Source organism: Pristiophorus japonicus, chromosome 4 (assembly GCF_044704955.1).
Source record: "Pristiophorus japonicus isolate sPriJap1 chromosome 4, sPriJap1.hap1, whole genome shotgun sequence".
In the NCBI taxonomy this organism is placed as follows: domain Eukaryota; kingdom Metazoa; phylum Chordata; class Chondrichthyes; family Pristiophoridae; genus Pristiophorus; species Pristiophorus japonicus.
In genome coordinates, this window is record NC_091980.1 from 58,222,598 (window position 1) to 58,241,366 (window position 18,769).

Here is an 18,769-nt window from a genome sequence, read left to right on the forward strand (position 1 = left end):
GGGAGAGAGAGCGGGGGGGGGAGAGAGAGGGGGGGGAGGGAGGAGAGAGAGCGGGGGGGGAGAGAGATGGGGGGGGTGGGGAAGGGAGAGGTTGGATCGGATCCAGTCCGGGAGTCGGGTCCAGTGGGGGGGGTGGGGGGTGGCGGGTTGGGGAACAGGAGCGCGGGTTGGGTCGGGTCAGTCGGGGAGCGGGTGTCGGGTCGGGTCTGGTCGGCGGGGGGAACGGGGGTCGGGTCTGGTCGGCGGGGGCGGGGGAGCGGGTGTCGGGTCGGGCCTGGTCGGCTGGGGGGGGGGGGGAGCGGGTGTCGGGTCGGGTCTGGTCGGTGGGGAGCAGGAGCTGGCCATGGGAGGAGCCTTATTCACGCAGCCCCAGTGAGGCCATTCAGCCAGGCCTAGGGGCCGCGTGCTTCGGGCCCCTCCCACACAGTTCGGCGCCTAGAGCTACTGCACTTGCGTGCCGACTGTAGCATGCATGTGCAGAGGTCCCGGCACTGTTTTCAGCGCAGGGACCTGGCTCCGCCCCCCCCCACAGCTCGTGCTGGCTGCGCCGAGGGCCAGAGGACTTGTAAGTAGGTGGAGAATACCGAGGATTTTTTTAGGCGCCGTTTTAGGCGCGAAAAACGAGCGCCCAGCTCGGAGGGGCGCCCGTTTTTTTTCTTGTGGAAACTTGGGCCCATAATTACACACTCAATCCATTTTGAATAAGCATCCACAATAATCAAGAACATTTTGCCTAGAAACGGACCAGCGAAGTCAACATGGATCCTAGACCACAGTTTGGAGGGCCATGACCACAAACTTAGCGGTGCCTCTCTGGGTGCATTGCTCAGTTGAGAGCAAGTGTTGCATTGGCGCACGCAAGATTCCAAATCTGAGTCAATGCCGGGCCACCACACATGGGATCTGGCTATAGCTTTCATCATTACTATTCCTGGGTGGGTACTGTGTCGTTCACGTCTGAATGTTTCCCTGCCTTTCTTCGGCAAAACCACACGATTACCCCACAAAAGACAGTCCGCCTGTAAGGACATTTTGTCTTTGCGCCGCTGGAACGGCTTGATCTCTTCATGCATCTCCCCTGGGATGCTGGACCTGCTCCCATGGAGGACACAGTTTTTTTTACAACGGACAGTAAAAGATCCTGGCTGGTCCAGGTCCTGATCTGGCGAGCCGTAACAGGTGACTTTTCATTTTCAAATGCATCCATCAGCACGAGCAAGTCTGCAGTCTGTGCCTTTTCCACCCTGGTGGTGGGCAATGGTAGCCGGCTGAGAGCATCAGCGCATTCTCTGTGCCTGGCCTGTGGTGAATTAGATAGTTATATGCAGACAGCGTGAGCGCCCATCTTTGGATGGGAGCAGAGGCATTGGTATTAATACCTTTGTTCTCTGAGAATAGCGATATGAGCGGCATATAATCAGTTTTTAACTCGAACTTAAGCCCAAATAGATACTGGTGCATTTTTTTCAACCCGTAAACGCATGCCAGAGCTTCTTTTTCAATCATGCTGTAGACCCTTTCGGCCTTGGACAAACTACTGGGTGCATAAGCGACCGGTTGCAATGTTCTCGATTCGTTTGCTTGTTGTAACACACACCCGACCCCGTACGAAGATGCATCGCAAGCTAGCACTAAACGTTTACATGGGTCATACCGAACAAGTAGTTTGTTGGAACATAACAGATTTCTGGCTTTCTCAAAAGCAGCTTCTTGTGATTTTGCCCATACCCAGGCATCTTCCTTGTGTAATAACATGTGTAGAGGTTTTAGCAAGGTGCTTAACCCAGGTAGGAAATTCCCAAAATAATTGAGGAGTCCCAGGAACGACTGCAGCTCCGTCACGTTCTGTGGTCTCGGCGCATTTTTGATGGCCTCCGTCTTGATGCCGTCTGCCACGATTCTTCTCCCTAAGAACTCTACCTCTGGTGCCAGGTAAACAAACTTCGAGCGTTTCAACCTGAGTCCCACACGATCTAGCCAATTTAGAACCTCTTCCAGGTTCTTCAAGTGTTCGATGGTGTCCCGACCTATGATCACTATGTCGTCCTGGAAAATCACGGTGCGCAGAACTGACTTTAACACGTTCTCCATGTTCCTTTGAAAAATAGCCACGGCCAATCGAATCCCAAATGGGCATCTTTTGTAGATGGACAGATCTTTGTGGGTGTTGATGCAGGTAAGGCCTTTCGAAGATTCCGCCAGCTGCTGCGTCATGTAGGCCGAGTTCAAACTTGGTGAACGTCTTCCTTCCTGCCAGCATCGCAAATAGGTCATCTGCCTTGGGTAGCGGGTACTGGTCCTGCAGTGAAAAACGGTTAATCGTTACTATATAGTCCCCACAAATTCTGACCGTGCCATCGCCCTACCGGAACAATTGGACTGGCCCACTCGTTGAACTCAACTGGCGAAATGATGCCCTCTCATTGCAGCCTCTCCACTTTCTCTTGCATCATGTATGGTACCGCACGTGCCTTGTGGTGGATGGGTCGTGTACTGGGAAACAAGTGGATCTGCACCTGCGCCCCAGAGAAATTTCCGATGCTTGGCTCAAACAACGACGGAAACTTGCTCAAAACCTGGGCACATGAGGCATCGTCAACGGATGAAAGCGCTCGGATGTCGTCCCAGTTCCAGCAGATTTTTCCCAGCCAGCTTCTGACGAACAGTGAAGGGCCATCTCCTGGCACAATCCATAGTGCTAGTTCATGCACTGCTCCATCATAGAAGACTTTTACTGCTGCACTGCCAATTACAGGGATCAGCTCTTTAGTGTAAGTTCTCAGCTTGGTATGAATAGGGCTCAGCTTTGTGCCTTGTTGCACCACAGCCTGTTGAAGGCCTTTTTGCTCATGATAGACTTACTCGCACTTATGTCCAATTCGATGGATACTGGAATTCCATTCAGTTCAACTTACAACATGATCGGTGGACATTTCGTGGTGAAGGTGTGTACCCCTTACACTTCTGTCTCGTCGGTTCGAGTCTCTAGTTCCGCCGTGGATCGGTCTTCCTCTGCAGCGTGGTGGTTTGCTGGGTTTGCAGCTCGTCTGCACATTCGCTGGAGGTGTCCCATTGCTCCACAGCCTTTGCCCGCTTTGCTTTTGAAGCGGCATTGATGGGCTTGATGATCACCTCCGCAGTGCCAACAAGGTGCCAATTGCCTCGCATTCACGCTTGATGGCGGACCCTGAGTCATCTGAGATCGTGCAGCTGCAGGCGTGTACGTTCTGCCATATGCATTCCTGCCTGAAAACGCTGTTACTTTGTGTACAGTACTTGCCGACGCATCTTTATGCTGTGAAATTTGTTTGGTGTTATCGCTGGTGGACATAAATGCCTGGGCTATCGTTATGTCTTTGCTCAGGTTTGAGTGTTTCAACAGTCAATAGTTTGCAAAGGATAACCTCATGGCCAATGCCAAACACAAAAATGCCTCTTAGCATTTTCTCCAGGAATCCATCGAATTCGCAATGTCCTGCAAGGTGCCTTAGTTTGGCGACGTAGCTCGCCACTTCCTGGCCTTCAGACCGTTGAAATGTTTAAAATCGATACCTTGCCATCAGCACGCTCTCCTTCGGATTTAGGTGCTCCCAGACCAGCGTACACAGTTCTTCATGCAATTTGGTTATTGGTTTCACCGGAGCAAGAAGATTCTTCATGAGGCCATAGGTTGTTGCCCCGCAGACGGTGAGGAGGATCGCCCTTTGTTTGGCAGTGTTCACATTTCCTTCCAGCTCGTTGGCCACAAAATATTGGTCGAGTCGCTCCACGAAGGCTTCCCAATCGTCATCTTCTGAGAATTTCTCCAGGATACCGACAGTTCTCTGCACTTTTGCATGATGGATCGTTATCTATTACTTGTTACCAGTTGTTATGTCTCAAATAAAGCAATGTGACTGAGTACTGTAGACTTGAGTAAGTGTGACCTTAGTCTCTTTATTCTGACTCCAGAGTGCTGGCACAGCATGGGAGGCCTGCTTATATACAGTGCTCCCAAGGGATGCTGGGATCCCTTGGGACTCCAATAGATGCGCCCTCTGGTGGCGGTAGAATGCTGGTTACATGATGTTGCATACATAACAGCGTCCATTGCATCTAAATTCAGCTTTTTGATCACAAGAAAGTTCCAGTCTTATTAGCCCTTCAAACCTGAAAGTTTGCAGTCTTAATTGGGGCGTTATTCCCATGGGAGATTCACCCTTGGGGTGATGTAGCAGCTGCTATTGTGGCTTGGCTGTTTGCTGTTGCTCTCTCCTGTTATGTGCCACCTTTGCCTGCAAGAAAAAGGGAAGTGCGTTAGTGAGTATGGTGCGATGTGTTGGGTAATGTGCCTGCCATTGTTGAATAGCTGTCAGTGTGCGCAAGGTGTGAGCAGCAAGGATAAAGAACACACAATTTGGATTTTGACAGAAATCATGGAATACATTTCAGATTTCTGTCAAAATCCAAACTGTGTGTTCTTTATCCTTGTTGCTCACACCTTGCGCATACTGATATGGAACACAAAAATCAATTCCAATAAATGCTTTTCTTGTGACTCCAAAACACAAATTTGAACTCATCATTTTATCAGAGACTGTACAGATAAAGCAGGAATCTTGTTGCAATGTTTATGTTATGTTTGTTGAGAGACAGGCTGTTCTGAGTAGAAGGTTGCACAGCAAGAGTAATCTCAGGTGAATAGAGCAGTCTCAAATATTTTTAATTTTCACTGAATGAACATTTCTAGCAGAGATGTTTTCAACAGATATATTTTAGTTGATCAAGTAAAGTGTATTTTCTGTTTTATACAATAATTTTATTAACATGCATCAGGAATCTTAACAATAACATTCCAAAGTTATTATTGCTAACAGCAAGAAAGAAGCAACCATTTTTATAATAAGTCATCATCATCATAGGCAGTTCCTTAAAGTTGAGGATGACTTGCTTCCACTCTCAAAGTGAGTTCTCAGGTGGCTGAACAGTCCAATGCGGGACCTACAGTCTCTGTCACAGATAGGACAGACAGTGGTTGAAGGAAAAAGTGGGTGGGGAGTACGGTTTGCCGCATGCTCCTTCCGCTGTCTGCGCTTGGTTTCTGCATGCTCTCAGCGATGAGACTCGAGGTTCCCAGTGCCCTCCCGGATGCTCTTCCTCCACTTTGGGTGCTGTTGGGAGAGGGATTCCCAGGTACTGGTGGGGATGTTGCACTTAATCAAGGGGGCTTTGAGGGTGTCCTTCAAGCGTTTCCTCTGCCCACCTGGGGCTTACTTGCCATGTCGAGGCTTCAAGAAGAGCACTTGCTTTGGGAGTCTCGTGTCAGGGATGCAGACGATGTGGCCTGCCCAGCAGAGCTGATCGGGCGTAGTCAGTGCTTCGATGATGGGGATGTTGGTCTGAGCGAGAACACTGACGTTGGTGTGTCTGTCCTCGTAATGGATTTGCAGGTTCTTGCGGAGGCATTGCTAGTGGTACTTCTCCAGTGCTTTGAGGTGTCTGCTGGAAATAGTCCACGTCTCTGAGCCATATAGGAGGCTGGGTATCACTACTGCCCCGTAGAGCATAAGCTTGGTGCCAGATTTGAGGTCCTGATCTTCAAAAACTCTCTTCCTCAGGCGACTGAAGGCTGCGCTGGCACTCTGAAGGTGGTGTTGGATGTCGTCATCGATGTCTGCCCTTGCTGACAGTAGGCTCCCGAGGTAAGGAAAATGGTCCTCATTGTCCAAGGCCTCACCATGGATTTTGATAACCGGGGAGGGGGCAGTGCTGTATGGCGGGGTCAGGTTGGTGGAGTACCTGTGTCTCACGGATGTTTAGTGTAAGGCCCCATGCTCTTGTACGCCTCGGTGAAGGTGTTGCCGATCGCTTGGAGTTTGGCCTCCGAGTGTGCACAGATGCAAGCGTCGTCTGCATCCTGTAGTTCGATGACAGAGGATGGGACAGCCTTTGATCTAGCCTGGAGGCGGTGGAGGTGGAACAAATTCCCATTTGTTACCGCTTCGAATGCTGAGCTGGGGCGACGTTTCCAGTCTGAGCTCCTGGATTGAGATTTCAGTTTTCTCTCTGCAAATCTCAGGATCTCTATTTCTCTCTCTCTAGTTTTTTCCCCCTTTTCTCTTTCTATATTCCTATTTCTCTTTTTCTCTCTCTCCCAATCAAATTTTCTCATTCTGTTTTCATTCCCTTTCCTCACTTCTATCTCTTTCTCCTTTCTCTTTTGCTCCCTTCCCTCTTTCTCTCTCCTTTTCCCTCTTTCTCACCCTCTCTCTTTCTCTCTCCCTCTCTCTCTCTCTCTCACCCTCTCTCCCTCTCTTACCCCCTCTCTCTCCCTCTCGCCCACTCTCTCTCCCTCTCTCGTTGTCTTTCCCTCTCTCCCTCTCCTTGAGTGCGGATTCTGTGCTGAACTCCTCCAGTCCATTGAAGAGGCTCCTGGACTTGTTCTTGAGCAATACGGACCTCGTTCCAGGATCTTGCCCCTTCCAGAGCTCGCTGATCTCTCCCAGATGATCTCTTACTAGACTTCTCTGTGAGACTGACTAAGCTGCTATTACTTCGAGGACTCCGGGGAGCTTCCGACCCATCCTCGGGTCTTGTCTCTCTCCGCTCCCACAGCTCCGAGATCTTTGCCACTCTGCACTGACCCTAAAAGCTGGCGGGGGCACCGTCCGCTAATGGACGGCTTTTTCATGCTGAAAATGGGTCCGGGGGCAGAGCGGCAGCGGTGCGCACTTTTAGCGCATCACTACTGTCGCAAGCCCCACACTGCCACGAGAGCCAGCGGTGGCCCACACTGCTGCAAGACCTCCTGGGCCAAAAACTACATTTTAGCAGCCAGTTGAGCCCAGAGCGGCAGCCGTTCGATTTTGGCGAATGGCCGCTGCAAACGGGCAGTAATGGGTCTCTTTGAGACCCCAAATTTCGGCCCGTACATTTCAATAAGATCACCTCTCATTCTTCTAAACTTCAATGAGTATAGACCCAACCTTTCTTCATAAGACAATACCTTCATCTCAGGAATCAACCTCATAAACCTTGTCTGAACTGCCTCCGATGCAAGTATATCCCTCTTTAAATAAGGAGACCAAAACTGCACGCAGTACTCTAGGTGTGGTCTCACCAATGCCCTGTACACTTGTAACAGGACTTCCCTACTTTTATACTCCATCCCCCTTGCAATAAAGGCCAACATCCATTTGCCTTCTTAATTACTTGCTGTATCTGCATGCTCACCTTTTGTGTTTCTTGAATAAGGACCCCCAGATCCCTCTGTACCTCAGCATTTTGTAATCTATCCCCATTTAAATAATAATTTGCTTTTTTATTTTTCCTACCAAAGTGGATAACCTCACATTTTCCCACATTATACCCCATCTGCCAAAGTTTTGCCCACTCACTTAGTCTATCTATATTCTTTTACAGATTTTTTGCATCCTCCACACAACTTGCTTTCCCATCTATTTTTGTATCATCAGCAAATTTGGCTACATTATAGTCGGTCCCTTCATCCAAATCATTAACATAGATTGTAAATAGTTGAGGCCCCAGCACTGATCCCTGTGGCACCCCACTAGTTACAGTTTGCCAACCTGAAAATGAGCCATTTATTCCGACTCTCTTTCTGTTAGTTAGCCAATCCTCTATCCATGCTAATATATTACCCCTAACCCCGTGAGCTCTTATCTTGTGCTGTAAGCTTTTTATGTGGCACCTTATCGAATGCTTTCTGGAAATCCAAATACATGACATCTACTGGTTCCCTTTTGTGCATCCTGCTCATTACATCCTCAAAGAACGACAGCAAATTTGTCAAATATGATTTCCCTTTCATAAAACCATGATGACTCTACTTGACTGTATTATGATTTTCTAAATGCCCTGCTACTACCTCCTTAATAATGGACTCCAGCTTTTTCCCAATGACCGATGTTAGACTAACTGGTCTATAGTTTCCTGCTTTCTGTCTTCCTCCTTTCTTAAATAGGAGCATTACATTTGTGGTTTTCCAATTCGCTGGGACCTCTCCAGAATCCAGGGAATTTTGGTAGATTACAACAATGCATCCACTATCTCTGCAGTCATTTCTTTTAAGACCCTAGGATGCAGGCCATCAGATCCAGGGGACTTGTCCACCTTTAGTCCCATTAGTTTGCTTAGTACTTTATCTCTAATGAAAGTGATTGTTTTATGCCCCCCCTCCTCCCCATCGCCCCTTGATTATCAATTATTGGGATGCTTTTAGTGTCTTCTACTGTGAAAACCAAAATATTTGTTCAAAGTCTCTGCCATTTCCCTGTTTCCCACTATTAATTCCCCAGTCTCATCCTCTAAGGGACCAATGTTTACTTTAGCCACTCTCCTTTATATATAATCTTTAATATATATAAAAAAGACTTAGGTCTGCTTATACTTTCTGTCTACAGAACATTGCTTTTTTTGTCACAATTTTGTCACACTTTTGTCAATATCTCTATTATATATTCCTATATCCATATTTATCTTGTTATGCTGTAATTCTTCTTCTTAGGCAGTCCCTCGGAGTCGAGGATGACTTTCTTCTATATGAATATGAGTTCTCAGGTGACTGATGAGTCCAATGCAGGACTTACAGTTTCTGTCACAGGTGGGGCAGAGGGTGATTGAAGGGAGGAGTGGGTGGGATACGGGTGGGTTGTTGTACATTCCTTACGCTGTTTGCGCTTCCGCTTGCTCCCGGCGGAGAGACTCGAGATGTTCAGCACATTCCCAGATGCTTCTCCTTCACTTTGAGCGGTCTTGGGCCAGGGATTCCCGGGTGTCGGTAGGGATGTTGCACTTTCTCAAGGAGGCTTTGAGGTGTCCTTGAAGCATTTCTTCTGCCCACTTGGGACTCGCATGCAGTGTCGAAGCTCGGAGTAGAGGACATGTTTTGGGAATCTAGTATCGGGCATGCGGACAATATGGCCCATCCATCAGAGCTGATCGAGCGTGGTCAATGCTCAATGCTGAGGATGTTGGCCTGAGCGAGAACACTGATGTTGGTGTGCCTATCCTGCCAATGGATTTGCAGAATCTTGTGGAGGCAGTGTTGGTGGTACTTCTCCAGTGCTTTGGGGTGCCTGTTGTACATAGTCCATGTCTCCAAAGCATATAGAAGGGCAGGTATCACTACTGCTCTGTAGACCACGAACTTGGTGCTGGGTTTGAGGTCCTGGTCTTCAAACATTCTCTTCCTCAGGTGACCGAAAGCTGCACTGGCACACCGAAGGTGTTGGAGTTCATCATCGATGTCTGCCCTTGTTGACAGTAGGCTCCTGAGGTATGGAAAATGGTCCACGTTGTCAAAGGCCTCGTCATGGGTCTTGGTAATCGGGGGACAGTACTTTGTGGCGGGGGCAGGTTGGTAGAGGACCTTTGTTTTACGGATGTTTTATATAAGGCCCGTACTCCGGTACGCTTCGGTGAAGGTGTTGACGATGGTTTGGAGTTCAGCCTTCGAGTGTGCGCAAACGCAAACGTTATCTGCATACTGTAATTCAATGACGGAGGATGGGGCGACCTTGGATCTGGACTGGAGGTGACAGAGGTTGAACAATTTCCCGTTTGTTCTGTAGATTAGCTCCACTCCAGCGGGGAATTTATTGAGGATGAGATGGAGCATTGTAGCAAGGAAGATCAAGAAGACCGCTGGTGCTATGACACAGTCTTGCTTCACCCCGGTCCGCACGTGTATTGGGTCTGTGGTGGGTGGATCCATTGGTCAGGATCACGGCTTGCATGTCATTGTGAAGCAGGCGGAGGATGGTGACAAACTTTTCTGAGCAGCCGAATTTGAGGAGGAAACTTCATAATCCCTCATGGTTGACAGTATTGAAAACCTTTGTAAGATCAAAGAATGCCATGTAAAGAATTGGTGCTGCTCCCTGGATTTCCCTTAAATTTGACGTGTGGTAAAGATCATGTCCATTATGGCCCTAATGGGCGGAATCTGCATTGCGTCTCTGGGAGGAGTTCCTCAGCCACTGGGAGAAGGTGATTGAGAAGGATTCTTGCAATGACTTCCCCTGTGGCAGACAGCAGGGAAACTCCTCTGTAATTATCGCAATTGGACTTGTCACCTTTCTTGAAGATGGTCATGATTACTGCGTCTCTGAGATCTCCTTGCATGCTCTCCTCCTTCCAAATCAGAGAAATGAGTTAATGGAATAGCACCAATAGTGTTTCTCCGCCATGCTTTAGTGCTTCGGCGGGGATTCCATCTGCTCCTGAGGCGTTGTTGTTCTTCAGTTGTCGGATAGCCTTTTTGACTTCATGCCGGGCTGGGCTTATGCTGAGGTGGTGGTGGGTAGCATGCTGCAGGATAGAGTCGAGGACACTCACATCGAAGATAGAGTCTCGGTTAAGGAGATCTTCAAAGTGTCCTTCAAGCGGGCACTGACTGCCTCTCTGTCCTTGATGAGTACCTCTCCGTTCTTCGCCTTCAGTGGGGTAGGACTTGGGTGCTTGGACCGTAGGTGGTCTTGACTGCGCTAAAGAATCCATATACACCATCGCTGTCAGCTAGTTGCTAGATCTCCTGTGCCTTTTCCACCTACCATCTGTTCTTTAGGTTGCGAGTTTTATATTGGACTTCGGCCTTCAGATGTCGATAGAGCTGCTTTCTTACTCTCGAGTTGTTTCCAGTTCAAGAATGCCTTGCGCTTGCAGCTTATTAGTTCCTGGATCTCCTGGTTATTCTCATCGAACCAGTCTTGATGTTTCCTGGTCGAGTGACCAAGCATCTCTTCACAGGTGCTAATTATGGAGGCCTTGAGGGCAGACCAGGCATTGTGGCCACTCTGCGTCTCAGAATCACTGGAAGTCATCAGGTTGGTTGTGAGATGTTGGCTGCATAGGGCTTTCTTAGCAGGGTCTTTGAGTGCTCCAGCGTTGATTTTCCTGTGGCTTCGTTTCTGTTGCCACTGCTGTTTTGGGGCTGCACTGATGGAAATGACAGAACGGATTAGGCAGTGGTCCATCCAGCAGTCGTCAGCTCCTATCGTGGCATGGGTGATGCGGACGTCTTTGGAGTCCCTCGCTTGGACGATGATGTCGTGTAGCAGATGCCAGTGTTGGAGCGAGGTTGTTGCCATGAGGCCTTGTACTTCTCTCTCTGACGTAACAAGGTGTTGGTTATGACAAGTCCATGTTCTAAGCATTTCATTAGGAGGGTACCATTGGAGTTGGTTTTCCAATTATATTGATTGGACAAAGCAAATTGGCCAGGGTAACCTTGAGGAAGTGTTCATAGAGTGTATCCAGGATAGTTTCCTTGAACAGTACATTGTGCAACCAACCAGGGAGCAGGCTATCTTAGATCTGGTACTGTGTAACGAGACAGGGTTAATAAATGATCTCGTACTCAAGGATCCTCAAGGAATGAGTGACCATAACATGGTTGACTTTCAAATTCAGTTGGAGGGTGAGAAAGTTGGTTCTCAAACCAGTGTCCTTAGCTTAAATAAAGGAGACTACAAAGGTATGAGGGCAGAGTTGGCTAAAGTGCAATGGGAAAATAGATTCAATATGGGACGGTTGATGAGCAATGGCAGACATTTAAGGATATATTTCATAACTCACAACAAAAATCATTATCATCATAGGCAGCCCCTCGGAATCGAGGAAGACTTGCTTTCACTCTAAAAATGAGTTCTTAGGTGGTTGAACGGTCCAATATGAGAACCACAGCCCCTGTCACAGGTGGGACAGATAGTCGTTAAGGGAAAGGATGGGTGGGACTGGTTTGCCGCACGCTCTTTCCGCTGCCTGCGCTTGATTTCTGCATGCTCTCGGCGATGAGACTCCACTTAGGGCGGTCTTTGGCCAGAGACTCCCAGTGGGGATGTTGCACTTTATCAGGGAGGCTTCGAGGGTGTCCTTGTAACATTTCCTCTGCCCACCTTTGGCTCGCTTGCCGTGAAGGAGTTCCGAGTAGAGCGCTTGCTTTGGGAGCCTCGTGCCTGGCATGCGAACGATGTGGTCTGCCCAGTGGAGCTGATCAAGTGTGGTCAGTGCTTCAACCATCTTTCTATCTGGAGGGAGGAGAGCATGCCGGGAGATCTTAGAGATGCAGTGATCGTGACCATTTTTTAAAAAGGGGACAAGTCCGAATGCGACAACTGCAGAGGAATCTCCCTATTATCAGCCACTGGGAAAGTAGTCGCTGGAGTCCTCCTCAACTGTCTTCTCACTGTGGCTGAGGAGCTCCTCCATGAGTCACAGTGCAGATTTCATCCCCTATGGGGCACAATGGACATGATTTTTACAGTGTGAAAGCTGCAGGAAAAATGCAGGGAACAGCACCAGCCCTTATACATGGCCTTCTTCGACCTTGTCAACCACGAGAGTCTATGGCGCATCCTCCACCGTTTCGGATGCCCCCAAAAGTTCGTCATCATCCTCCGCCTGCTCCACGACAAAATGCAGGCTGTGATCCTTACCAACGGATCCATTATAGACCCAATCCACGTCCGGACCGGGATCAAACAGGGCTGTGGTCATCGCTCCTCAACAGAAATATATCCCAATGAGAAGGAAAGACTGTAAGAGAAAGGATAACCATCCATGGCTAACTAAGGAAATAAGGGATAGTATCTGTTGTATATGTATAATATATGTATATATCCTGTACACTCAATGTACAGTTACATAAGACCACAATGTATCTTCACACTGTATACACTATGCCTGTACCACCAGAGAGTGCAACTGGTGGAGACCTAGGGGTCACCTGAACACTGCAGGTAACCAAGTATAAAAGGGAGCTCACCTTACTGTACCCTCGTTCAGGAGCTGCAATAAATGGACGAAGGTCACAACAGTTCAAGTGCAATACCTTACCTCGTGGAGTCATTACTAGAGTGCTTACAGACACAATAGTATCAAATTGAAAACAAGGTCATACAATGTGGCCAAGACTAGTGGGAGGCCAGAGGATTGGGAAACTTTTAAAAGCCAGCAAAGAACGACTAAAAAAATGATAAAGAGAGGGAAGATAGATTATGAAAGTAAACTAGCACAAAATATAAAAACAGATAGTAAGAGTTTCTACAGGTACATTAAAAGGAAAAGAGTGGGTAAAGTAAATGTTGGTCCCCTAGAGAATGAGACTGGGGAATTAATAATGGAGAACAGGGAAATGGCAGAAACGTTGAACAAATATTTTGTATCGGTCTTCACAGTAGAAGACACTAAAAACATCCCAATAGTGGATAATCAAGTGGCTATAGGGAGGGAGGAACTTACAATCACGATCACTAATGTAGTAGTACTTGGTAAAATAATGGGATTAAAAGCGTCCAAGTCCCCTGGACCTGATGGCTTACATCCTAGCGTCTTAAGAGAAGTGGCTGCAGAGATAGTGGATGCATTGGTTATAATCTACCAAAATTCCCTGGATTCTGGGGCAGTCACAGCAGATTGGAAAACCGCAAATGTAACGCCCCTATTTAAAAAAGGAGGCAGACAAAAAACAGAAAACTATAGACCAATTAGCCTAACATCTGTCGTTGGGAAAATGCTGGAGTCCATTATTAAGGAATCAGTAGCGGGACATTTAGAAAATTAGATTTCAATCAAACAGAGTCAGCATGGTTTTATGAAAGGGAAATCATGTTTGACAAATTTGCTGTAGTTCCTTGAGGATGTAAAGCGTAGGGTGGATAAGTGGTAACCAGTGGATGTGGTGTATTTGGATTTCCAGAAGGCATTCGATAAGGTGCCATATAAAAGGTTACTGCACAAGATAAAAGTTCACGGGGTTGGGGGTAATATATTAGCATGGATAGAGGATTGGCTAACTAACAGAAAACAGAGAGTCGGGATAAATGGATCATTTTCTGGTTGGCAAACAGTGACTAGTGGGGATTGGTGCTGGATCCTCAATTATTTACAATCTATATTAATGACTTAGATGAAGGGACCGTGTGTAATGTAGCCATGTTTGCTGATGATACAACGATGGGTGGGAAAGCAAATTGTGAGGAGGACACAAACCATCTGCAAAGGGATATAGACAGTGAGTGAGCAAAAAATTGGCAGATGGAGTATAATGTGGGAAAATGTGAAGTTATCCACTTTGGCAGAAAAAATAGAAAAGCAAATTATAATTTAAATGGAGAAAAATTGCAAAGTGCTGCAGTACAGGGGGACCTGGGGTCGGGGGGGGGGGGTGTCCTTGTGCATGAAACACAAAAAGTTAGTATGCAAGTACAGCAAATAATTGGGAAATCAAATGGAATGTTTGCCTTTATTGCAAGGGGGATATATAAAAGCAGAGAAATCCTGCTACAACGGTGCAGGGTTTTGGTCTCTCTATTTAAGGAAGGATATACTTGCATTGGAGGCTGTTCAGAGAAGGTTCACTAGGTTGATTCCGGAAATGAAGGGGTTGACTTATGAAGATAGGTTGAGTAGATTGGTGATCTGATCAAAACATATAAGATAATGAGGGGGCTCAACAAGGTGGATGCAAAATAAGGGGCCGCCCATTTAAAACTGAGATGAGGAGGAATTTCTTCTCTCAGAGGGTTGTAAATCTATGGAATTCTCTGCCCCAGAGAGCTGTGGAGGCTGGGTCATTGAATATATTTAAGGCTGAGATAGACAGATTCTTGAGTGATAAGGGAGTAAAGCGTTATGGGGAGTGGGCAGGAAAATGGAACTGAGTCCATGATCAGATCAGCCATGATCTTATTGAATGGTGGAGCAGGCTCGATGGGCCAAATGGCCTACTGCTGCTCCTATTTCTTATGTTCTTATGTTCCCTACCTCCTCTCCGCCGATCACACCTCCCCAGAGGTCTGTGTCCTTTCCAACTCTGGCATTAAAGTCACCAAGGAGGGTCAGCTTATTGCCCGTTGGGAGTCGGGACAGGGATTGTTTAAAGCTGGAGTAGAATTCCTCTTTGGTCTTGTCTGTAGCTTCCAGTGTTGGGGCGTACACACTGAAGACCGTAGCGCACTGGTTCCGGGCTAGTGTGAATCAAAGGGTCATGAGGCGCTCATTTATCCTGCAAGGGGAGTGTCTGAGAGGCCCAACTAGCTCATATTTTTGGCGAAGTCTACCCCATGGAGGCGGCATTTTTCTTCTGGTATACCTTACCAGAAGAAGGTGTAACCACCATCTTGTTCCTTGAGCTAGCCTTCCCCTGCCCATCGAGTCTCGCTTAGGGCGGCGATGTCGATGTTGAAACATCTGAGCCTCCGGGCAACGATAGCAATACGCTGTTCCGGTCTGTCGCTGTTGGGGTTGTCCATGAGGGAAGTGATGTTCCAGGTCCTGAACTTCATTTTAAAGGTGTGGAAGATCTTTTAACGTGGGGTGGCCGTTGCACATCTGCTACCACACGGGCTTGACAGAGCAAGGTTTTGGTCCAATTACAAGGGTATCCAAGACAATTGGAGGCCAGGCTCCACTGCATAGGCCTCGTACACACACGCATATATTCCTACTGTCCTCCTCCCTCCTTCCCACAGCATCTCTCTCCCTGGGTTTCATAGGATGCAGTGTAGACCTCCAGCTGTGGAAGGTGCTGCACCTTCCCTGGGCCCCGACCCTGCTGCTGGTCCAAGCAGCACCACTCCTGGGTCTTGACCTCGCTGCTGGGCTTGACCTCGCTGCTGGGTCCCTACTGCGCTGTAACTGTCCCATGCCCCGCTCCTCCTGACCTCACTCCTGTGTTCTGACCTCACTCCTGGCCCCCAACCTTACTGCACATCCCGTGGGCCTCGCTCTTCCCGACCTTGCTCCTCCCGACCTCGCTCCTGGGCTCTGACCTCGCTGCACCTCTCACGGGTCCCGACCTCGCTCCTCCCGACTTCGGGATGTTGGCACCAGGGAGGATTATAATATAGCTCCATCACATAAGCAACTATCAAGTACTCCAGAACTTGCAAGCACCAGCAACAGATACACATGTTTTTGGGAAAAATGATAGGTACAGTCAGAAAGAGTATCAGGTGAAGCACTGAGCAACAGTGAGAAGAAGCAAGTAGATGTGGCAGCAGGTGCAGGGAGGTTTAGTGTCAGAGAGATAGTTGCTGTGGAACCCAAGAATTTGTATCTTACTTGGGTTACTTATCAAGCGGCACTGATTAATAAGTATGCAGTCCTTTGCAAACCTTCAGCGCTCCTTGCAGAGTGGCAGAGAACATGCAGCTGTGCTTCTCCATCATCCATGTAAGCATGCAAAAGAGTCATGGGAACCTGTTGAGCACAATAGAGTAAGTAGCAACTGGAAAGTGGCCGGCAACAAGTCCTGGGGACAGCGGGCCTCAACAATGATGCACTTTTGATCACCATAATTGTCTTTGCTGCTATGAAGATCTTGAACCCCAACTTACAGGAAGCTCTCATTTCTGGTCCACAGAATCCAGGAGACTGGCTTGAGAGCATCTTGATGGACAACTTCATGCTTTTTAATGGTATCCACGGGTCATTTCCCACACAGGTCCTTGGTCAACCACAAGGGACAGCCAGTAGCTGGGGCATAGTAGGAGGAGATTTGGATGATGAATTGGCCTCAGGTTGAACACTCATCTGCCCCTGCATTTGGTCACTCCAGAGGGCTGCAGAAGAGGAAGGTAGGAAGCTGGAGTGCCAGTGCAAGTGCAAGTGCCAAGAAGCTAAAGTTGTGGCAGGGCCATTTGATGATTCAACAGAAACAAGACATTCACTACAGGAGAGACATGAGGAGTAGCAGCAGCTCACTACACTTGCTCATTTAAGTGAGGTGGTACAAAGAAGGAACATGAGTTTATAAAATAGACAATACATACTCTACACTGTCATCAAAGGTAAGCATCAGAGAAGCTAAAAGTAAAATAAACAAATGAACCTTTTTTGGAATAGTTTTGATTTGTTGGCCAGAAAGGACATAGGAATTATGGCTCCCTATAGGAAGATAGGAATCTTTGGCTCCCTTCCTCCCCCCTCCCTCCCCCCTCCACCGCCCCTCCTGCTTCAAGCTTATGTTTTTTTTTCTCTTTGTCTCCAATGGCAGCTGGTCATTATTCCGCCATTCACACCCTATCCAGATTAACCTTTTTCTAACTCCGGCTTTTACCATTTCAATTCGGCCCATCATCCCTTTTGTCTCTCTTGAATCTCTCCTGCCTTCTACCCTATCACAACCTTCCCTTTTGTTCTTTCTTCTCCTCTCCCTTTCAGTGCTTCTTAAGAATGTGTTCTTTTCGAACTTTCACCAGTTCTGATGAAGGGTCATTGACCTGAAACGTTATCTCTGTTTTTCTCTCCATAGATGCTGCCTGTCCTGTTGAGATTTCCAAAATGTTCTATTTTTATTTCAGATTCTAGCATCCACAGTATTTTGCTTTTATAGGAATGATGGTGTTGGGACAATGGTAGTGTAGATGAAATTGTAGTACCGAGACCGCCATAGGAATATTCATGTAGGGGCTTAAGGGCTGCTTTTAACTGAAAGTCCTGCTGCTAACTTCTTGAAGCACCAGCCTCTTCCTTTTCTTCCTTATCTGCAGCTACTTCTGGCTGCTAGGCTTCTCTGTAGCTCTCGGTCACTCCGAATGGAGACTAAGGGGAAAAAATTGGTACCTTAGTGCCTCCTGTTAGTACCAACAAATGGTGCTAATGGGGCGCTAGAACATTATCACCAGGGCAAGGCGAATTCAACGGCATATGGCAAATCTTGGCCCCACCCCCCTGCAGCACCGCCGCTAACAGTTATCACCAGGAGCCTCAACACCAGGTGGATCGTGACGTCAGTGAGTGTGCAACACTCACTGAGCGCCCGATCTGTGAAATTGATTGTCGCCGCCTACCTTAGTGCCTGGAGGAAACAGTGACAGGGAGAGCTGATGTGAAGCAAAAGGAAGCTGGTTCTAGGGATATTACTTAAAGGAATTATTAGTAATGAGTTGAAGCTGTAGGTTAGTAGAGGTTCAGTGCCTCAATATCAGATTCACAGTGCAATAGTCTCATTCTGTAATTTCAATGTTATTTAGTATCAGGAGTAAAAACAGAAAATGCTGGAAATCTCAGCAGGTCAGGCAGCATCTGTGGAGAGAAAAACAGAGTTAACGTTTCAGGTCGATGACCCTTCGACCTGAAACGTTAACTCTGGTTTTCTTTCCACAGATGCTGCCTGACCCACTGAGATTTTTAGCATTTTCCGTTTTTTATTTCTGATTCCAGCAGCCGCAATATTTTGCTTTTGTATTAGTATCAGGAGTGTTGTGGCAACTAAAAAGTAGCCATATTTATTCTTTAAAAAATCAAACTGCTGCACTTGGTTACATTAATGGGCACTGTACGGGCACTCAACCTCTCCCTCCACGATCTATGGTTGACAGAGTAGAGACAACAAGAACGACTGGAACATGTGGCCAGAGAGAGGAGGAAGGCCATCAGGGCTCTCAACAGGAGACCTTACCCTCCGACGGTTTTCCAATTAAGCGAGGAAAAGTGTATTGGATGCAGGGACGGATTAAGGGTGCCTCGGGCCCCAGGCAGTACCCCCGCCATGGGCCCCCTACTCCCAGTCACATCCTGCAGTAAGTGACATCAGTGAGCTAAGTCACAGGGCACTATACTGAGTATGCATCAGGTCAAGGTCAGTTCAGGTCTAAATCTCAAGTTATGTTCTCATTGATACTATTTAATATTTAGATAGTAAATATTGTACACTTGGTTACATTAATGGGTGTTGTACGGGCACTCGACCTTGCCCTCCATGATCTATGGTTGAGGGAGCGAAGGCAGCAAGAAAGACTTGAACATGTGGCCAGAGGGAGGA

General features: G+C 47.6%; 1 long non-coding RNA gene across 1 annotated transcript in view; it reads left to right on the top strand.

Moving 5' to 3' along the window:
• Positions 1-5,602: 5,602 nt before the first annotated feature.
• LOC139262060 (uncharacterized) overlaps positions 5,603-18,769 on the top strand; it is a 124,880-nt gene continuing 111,713 nt past the window's right edge. Inside the window, exon 1 of the long non-coding RNA XR_011592874.1 lies at positions 5,603-5,681. This is a non-coding gene — a long non-coding RNA (uncharacterized lncRNA). The remainder of the gene's footprint in view (positions 5,682-18,769) is intronic.